Genomic DNA, 7,919 nt, shown 5'->3' with positions numbered 1-7,919 from the left:
TTAAGATGGATGTTAATCCTTCCCTGGGCTGTAGTTAGTGATTACACAGCCAGCTCTCCGCCGAGCCAAGTGTTTAGTTCAAGATTCAAAACAGAACCAGTGAGACACAATCTGGTTTCATCGGTTAAGACAGAGGATCCTGTCAGCTTGGATTGCTGTCGCTATAGGGCTTTGATACAAGAGCCTGGAAGATAAACAGCTTAGACTCTCCGTCAAAGTCTAGCAAAGTGTGGGTATAGGTCAGGCTGGATACTGCTGTGAACTAGCTCATTGCCCATCTCTTTCCATCTTTTTTATTTGTTTATAACATTTTTATCTGTTCTTTGAGAATTGTGTGTGTGTGTATGTACAATGTGATTTGCTCAGACCCACCACCCTGCTCCAGCTCCCCGTAATCTCCACCCAGCACTTCCCACTTCCTCCTACCAACTTCACGCCCTCTTATTTTATTTTTCTAACCCACTAAGTCCAGCTAGTACTGCCCATTTTTGCTCCCATGTAGGTATAGGGCCACAGGAGCAGGGGTCACCCTCCTAAAGACAAATGAGTCCCTCTTTCCCATCAGTCATCAGCCACCTAGAGCTTCTTACAGGAGGATGGAGCCCCACAAGCCCAGCACCCTCCTTGCTGGAATGTTTACAAGCTTGATCTTGTGTGAGTCTCTTGAGGGGACCACAGGTGCTGTGGGCTTGTGAGTATGGCATGCCCAGAAGACAACATTTCACAGCACCCCTCCTCCCAAATCTTCCAGCCTTACACTCTTTCAGCGTCCCAATTCTGAGCCTTGGGTAGGAGCAGGTTATAAGTGCTTTGCAAAACCCTGTCCCAGGAAAGTGACAGAGCTTTCTAAATGACTTGTCTTGGGTCCTGTTCTTGGCTGGCTTCTTATGAAAATGAGGAATTATCAGAGCTGGGTGTGGTGGGCCACTCCCCTAATCCCAGTAATTGAGAGGCCAAGGCAGGAGGATCAATGAGAGTTGGTGCCCAACTTAGGCAACAGAGTAAGATTCTCTTTGGGAAAATAACACAACAGCAAAAACATAAAGAAAGAATATATACCCTCTCAACTTCCTAGTGGGCCACATCACAGAGGTTGTAAATAAGTGTCCTGCTCATGGTGGCTTGGGGCAGCTGTAGCTATAAAGATTGGAGTGAGGGGTGAGATGACATTCATGCAGTCTAAAATCCAAATGAGCCATAGCTTAAGATTTCCCAGCTGGATTTATTCATTCAACAAGCGTTGGACACAGTAAGCCTAAAATACAATGAGTATTTGTCTACTTGTGAATGAATTAATAATAAACTCAATACAAGAAGCCAAAGATAACACATTTATTAAGATAAGAAAGTGCTTGAACATCTTATGTAAATGCTGTTATTAAATATACTTCCACTAATTAATACAATACCTAACATTGAAGAGCCAAGGGTTTTTAATTAGTAGATATCACTGTTGTTTACTGTATTTTACTTCTTGTGGTATAGAATATCATATGTGCAAATTCTTTACTGCTGAGCTGATCTCCAGCCTTGATTTTTTTTTTTTTGAGACAAAGTCTTCTTATGGTGGCCAAGCTAGCTTTGAAGCTACTATGGACCCAGGTTGGCCTCAAACATGTGATCCTCCTGTCTCTGTAGTTCCTAAGTGCTAGAATTACACATTGGGCACCGCCAAATCTGGCAAGAGACATTTTGAGAGCAGTTTCGATTTGCATCAGGAGTCCCCACAGGCCCCTTCTCCCAAGCACCTCTGCTGTTCACATTCCTCACCGAGATGGTGTATTTGTTAGAGCAATGTCAACACACTGTTATTCACACTGAAGTCCAGTTCAGGGCCCACAATTGGTACACGACTGCTTGTGAGTTCTGACGTATAAAGCTATGTGCTCCCCATTAGAGCATCATAGAACCAACAGTTTCTCACTATCTGAAATCCTGTACCTGCTCTTGCATCCAGCATCCTTTCATATTCACTGACATTCCCACTCTCATCAGAATCCTGCAGTAGACAGGCTTTCCTGACCATCTTGCTCTGATCACCAGAGCACACACAGGGTTCCTCCAGATATTCTTAGTTCCACAGAGGATTTTTTTTCCTTGGTGAGTAATATTTCACTGTATGGATGTACCATACTTTGTTTCACCTGTAGAAAGAGGGCCTTATTTGTTTGATTCAAAGTTTTGCCACTCACAAATAAAACTTCTATAAACACCCTGTACAAGTTTCTATGTGAACGTCAGTTCTGACTTTCTTGGGTAAATAACAAGGAATTTGATTGCTTGATCATAAAGTAGCTTTTCAAGAAAGTGCCAAGATGTCTTCCAAGGTTTCACCCTGCCAGGAGTTATGAGAGAGTCCCTGCTGCTCCATAGCCTCACTAGCACTTGGTGTTATTGGTGCTCTGAACTTTCAGTTCTAAAGTTCTGTGTGGTGGCGTCCTTGCTGCTGTTTTAACATTCATTTCCTTGAGGAGATGTCACATGGGCCATCCTCACGTGTTAATGTGTCAGTGTCTTTGGGGAGATGGCTCTTGAGGTTCTTGCCCTTTTGTATTATAAACGGAGTAGCTGGAGCAGGGACTGGCCTGGAACTCTGCGTAGTCCAGGCTCAAACTTGTGGCAATCTTGTCTTAGTCTCCCAAGTGCTGGGGTTACATATGTGAGTAACCTCTTCCAGTTTTGAGTGGTTTGGGGAGTTTGGGGCCCAGTTTAAAGAATTCATTGTCTGTCTTTGATAAGTGTGTGTGTGTGTGTGTGTGTGTGTGTCTTGCTTGCTTCTATATCCCCCCACCTCCGCCCAGGATCTCAAATGGGGCATAGAGTCGGGTTTCCAATTCTTTCTGCGATGATGCTTTTAATATTGTACCCAATATGCTATCATCAACCATGGACACCCAAATCTTTTCTTCCACTTGTTTTCTAGAAGATTTACAGTTCTGAACACTTCATTTAGATCTATGATCCATTTTAAGTCAGAGATCCATTTTGTGAGAAGTGTCAGAAGTTTTTAAAAAGGATTATCTTTTCTCCAATGAATTGTGTTTGTTCATAAAATCTCAAGTTTTGAAGTTTGAACTAACAGATATTTCCCTTTGTTACCAGACAGGGCCTCACTGTGTAGCCCAGGCTGGTCAGAAGTTCACGGTCTCACATCCCATTCTGCCCAGTCCTGGGATTATAGGTGTGTGCAGCTACACCTGACACACACTTAATACATCTTGAGCAACAGAAAGGAACAATTAGATGTTCTGGGAAAGTATCTTTCAAAATAAAGCACACAAAACCCACTGGACTCCAAGGCCTATGCTTTAAAGTGCCCCTAGGTAGCCTTCTTCTACAGCCCAGCTTCTCCCTGACTATGGCCCCTGTGACTTTAGGGACATTGCCACATTTCCTTGCCATGTGTTTCCTGTGCTCATCTGAGAGCAAGAGACTGAAGTGACCAGTGGAGTGCAGGTGCTAAGTGAGGCACCAGAGACCACGGGAACAAAGAACCGTCCATGACAACATAGCACTGTCCACACTTAGACTAGACCCTGCCTCTCCCCCTCCCCCACATCACAGGTACACGGTAACACCATTAACACAGCACGACTAGAGAAATGAGCAAAAGACAGAAAATGAGATATGAGAAGGAATGTCCAAATAGATGTTTGTGTGTTGTGTGGGAAACGTCACTAGGAAAAGAGGAAACATATACAGAGCCTTCGTTACACTCCAGATACTTTGCCTGGACCTTCAGAGGTAAGATCACCTTTGAGATCACGATTCTGTCACTTAGCTGGCTCCTCTGTCCCAAGGACAACACTAATAGAAAGGAGTAAGAATATGACACAGAGAAGAAGAAAGAGAAGCAAAGGAAGAGCTACTCTCTTAGGGACACCCTGCACAGATGTCAGCACTTGTGGGAACTTGTCTAAATCCCCACATTGCACCTTCAAAGGTTTTACAGTTGCAGCTTGGCTTGGTTGAGATTTATCATTGCTGAAACCTGGGTCATGGCTATAGTTAAACGTTCTACAACCTACACACCTCAGGGAGGCTTTCAGAACCATGCCTGGCTAGCTGGGGGGTGTGCCACGGCCACTGAAGGCTGCTCGCCGTGACAGTCACATCCAGGAAGTCACCAAGTGTAGATGGATCAAAAGTTTAAAGAGTGAGAACGAAAGAGAATAAATGAGGGAAGGTTGCAGAGGTCAGCTTCAGTAGAGAGCACCTAGTGTTTGGGGCATCCCAGAATCATGATGACCTTCCTGGAAAGGGGACATCTTGTGAGTTGGTGCACCACAGAGGTCCTGCCTCACCTGTGATATCTGTGAATAGGTGACACTTGACACGATTCTTAGTAGTACGTTCTCATTATTGGAGGATGAGTGTACTGGGCTTGGAAATCCAGGAAGGGAAGGACTTCCTGAGGCTAGAACTCTGAAGAAAAACGCTTACGTGAGGGACCCAGCAGGGCAGGGAGTTTGGAATCTTGTAGGAGCTGCTTGTATTAGTCACTGTCATGATATTGTAACCGAAATGCCTGATGTAGACAACTTTCAGGAGAACTAAGGAACCCAGCAGAATTACCAGCCAGCACCAAACACAAGACTTGCAAAGCCAGGAAGTATAAAGCAAACCATGCCGACAAGTCTCATGGGAGTCTCCTTTAGTGTTTCTCTGCAAACTTTCTCAGTAGTGTACCATGATGGCTCACCTTCCATTGCCAACCTTCGTGGATTTGGAGTCACCTAGGAGACCCCACTCTGGGTGGGACTGTGAGGGGGTTTCCAGACAGGACTGATAGAGGAAGGAAGACACACCCTGAATGTGGACCGCTATCTTTTGGGCAGAGGTTTCAGGTTGGATTTAAAGAAGAAATGGAATATCCTCCCTTTCCACCCTCTCTCGGCTACAATGGCTCTCATCGCTCTTCCTGGTGAAGGACGTTTGCAATCTTCTGCCCAAGCTCTGCTAAAACTGTCAAATCCTCAGGCTTCTCATTTAGAGAATAGTTAAGGGACAATAGTAAATAGGCAAAGGACATCACAAGAAGTTAGTGCTCTGTAAAGATGTTTTTATGTATTTGTAGTTAATGAACTTGACGTCTAATGGTTCAAAGCCAACCTGGGCTGTATAGCAAGCCCCTGGCTCACAACCAACAATAGCCTTTACGGGAGTGTATAGCATGGATGAAGCTGTAAACAAGCACCGGCTCCCATCAGAAACCTTTTGCAACTCTCACACTCTTGGCCACACAATATGTAGCCCTTGACCTCAGCACAGTCCTTACCTTACGGTTCTACCCTTGGTTGCTGACAAACGATGACCCTCAAAGGAGAAGGAACTTGTGGGCTGCAGGGTTTGAAAGCTTAACACAGGGATCAGTTAGCATCTACTGGGGGGTGAGTGAGTCCACATGTGCTGGTTAATATTACATACAAACTTGCCTAGTCCAAAGGTCCAGATGTGTCTTGACAAGCATCAGTCTAGATGTCACCATGAAGACAGATGTATGTATTTTTTTTAGGGGTGAATAACAGTTATGTCATCGACTAACACAGATGACCTTCCGTAATGTGAGTGATGTTCATGCAATCAGCTGAGGGCCACCAGAGAAAAGGCTGAGGTAGGCGGAGGAAGAGAGAACTCTGCTCCTGACTGGCATGAGACTCTACGCTGAGTCACTTGCTCTACCTGGTTCTCCAGCCTGCCCTGTGGGTTTCTGACTTGGTGGCCCCACATTACAAAAGCCAGTTCTTTAAAGTAAATCTCTCTGAATACACACACACACACACACACACACACACACTGCCTGTGGGTCCTCTGCCTTTGGAGAACTCTTGACTCACTCCCACATCATCTTTCAGGAAGCTATCCATGCCTGGTCACACATTGCCACACTGGCTCCTCCTCCTTCTATGGCCCAGCTGCCTCCCTAGCTCAACTTCACCCTCCCTGATTCCTTCTTCACCCCACTCCCACCCCAGGTGAGCCTGTGTGCTCTCTATCCTCAATGCTGTCTCCAACGATTCCTACCAAAACATAAAGCTATGACAAACCCAGAAAACACATCTGAACTGGCTTCTGTTCACAATTCTAGAACCGAATAGACCTCTGTGTTAAAGCAGCTGCTGAGAACAGCAGAGCTGGGGCTTGCCTACATGGTAGGTATCTATGGCAGAGAGCCAGAATGAATACATACAGGGCAGCCTAACTGTCCCGGCATAGCATTCCAATCATGTGCATTCATTGATCCAATGTGTCCAATGATTGGAGCTCAGTTGCCAAGACTGACTGACTTATTAGCTAATTGACTATCTGTACTAAAGTAGAGGTGTTTTTGTTGCATAAAGACTTGAGTACAAAGACTTCCTCTTTCTTGAATTGTGTTGAACGGAGAACTCACTCTTGCTGATCAGCAAACTGTATGCTGATTCAGTCCATTTGAACTGCACTGTTTCACGGCATCTGTTGGAGTGTTCCAGCATGTAGGTGGGTGGGGGCAGGTCAGTGAGAACGTGGCAGGGTCTAGAAGATCCCATAGGAATGAAGCCAGGGGCGAATGGACGTGTGGTTCACATCTGCAGCAAGCGAGGGGCAGGAAGGTAAATGCACAGACAGGAGCAGGGGTGGGGGCTAAGGGTAAAGGGGAGAGAGGCAGAGCTTGGATTCTTCTCCAAGCAGCACTGCTAATTTTCATCTCATCTCACAGGGGGTTTTCAGCTCAGCCCAAGACCAAGGTCGCCAACACCAGGTACTCTTGAGACCACATTTTCTGTCAGCATTTTCTGCCAGCGGCAAAAGAAAGTGACTTTTTGGCTCACTGGAATGTCTTCCTCCTGAGAGGCAACTGTGGTACAGCAATCTTCATTCCCAGACCCAGGGGCTCGGTTGTTCTACAGTCACTTGAACACCTATCACCCCATGCCCCATCCTGCAGCCCCTGCCTGTGAGCCATTGCATGGTATCGCCTGACACGCCCAGGCTGCTTGTGTGGGTCTCAGCTGTGACTCTGTCCTGTATCAGAACATGACAGGGGATGATTGACTCATACTAGCTTAGACGATATCATCCAAATTTCCATAGCTGCTGGCTACTGCCTGAGCAGGTTTAACACTGCCTTAACAGAACACCTCAGACTGAGCAGTTGATAATGAACACAGAGTTACTGGCTCCAGTCCTGAATGCTAGGAATGGCAATGTCAAGATGCTGGCCAGTTGAACACTTCTGCTTTCAAAAACACTCCATCTTCACGTGGGAGAAGGGAAGAGGGCAAAGACAGAGACCAAGCTCACCCTTTTGTGAAGGCATTAATCCTTTCAGAGGGGAAGCCTAATCACCTCATAGCCCTTTCACATTCTTAAATCCTGCATGTTCATTTCAAAGGGAATACTCACCCCATTGCAGGCTATGGGCTAGATATGGCTGGATAGGCTGGATACGTTTGCAAGAAACTTAAGACAGAATCAGAACCCTTTGGGAAGGTGCCCTACTTGTAGATACTTCAGATCATTTTCCCAGAAGGCCAGTGTATCAGGCTCTCATGGTGGAAATAACCCTTCAAGTCACCCAACTTTTATGACCCTTTCTCTAAGCTCAACAGCAGACCATATTTGGGCATTGCCTAGGCAGGTACATCTCCAACAGAAAACACAGTGGCCTTGTGGCCTAGGATGAAGTCCTTTCTGAGCACGGTGTCTTCAAAACATTATTTCTGGACCTGGAGAGTAAAGAACCACAATGCTATCCCCTATCATTCTCTGTGAAAGCCCCGTAATGTCTGGCTGGCTGGGTCAGGTACCCTTCTACCATATATCAGCATATGTCACACTTCACTGTCTGATTGAACCATTCTTTACAGAAAGCATAATATTATGTTCCAGCCACCACCATATTATATACAAGGCACTTGACTGATGGTCAAATTGCT

Source organism: Mus caroli, unplaced genomic scaffold (genome assembly GCF_978045245.1).
Source record: "Mus caroli unplaced genomic scaffold, Mus_caroli_1 scaffold_12, whole genome shotgun sequence".
Lineage (NCBI taxonomy): Eukaryota > Metazoa > Chordata > Mammalia > Rodentia > Muridae > Mus > Mus caroli.
The sequence above is the reverse complement of the archived record's forward strand: the minus strand, read 5'-3'. Positions refer to the sequence as shown.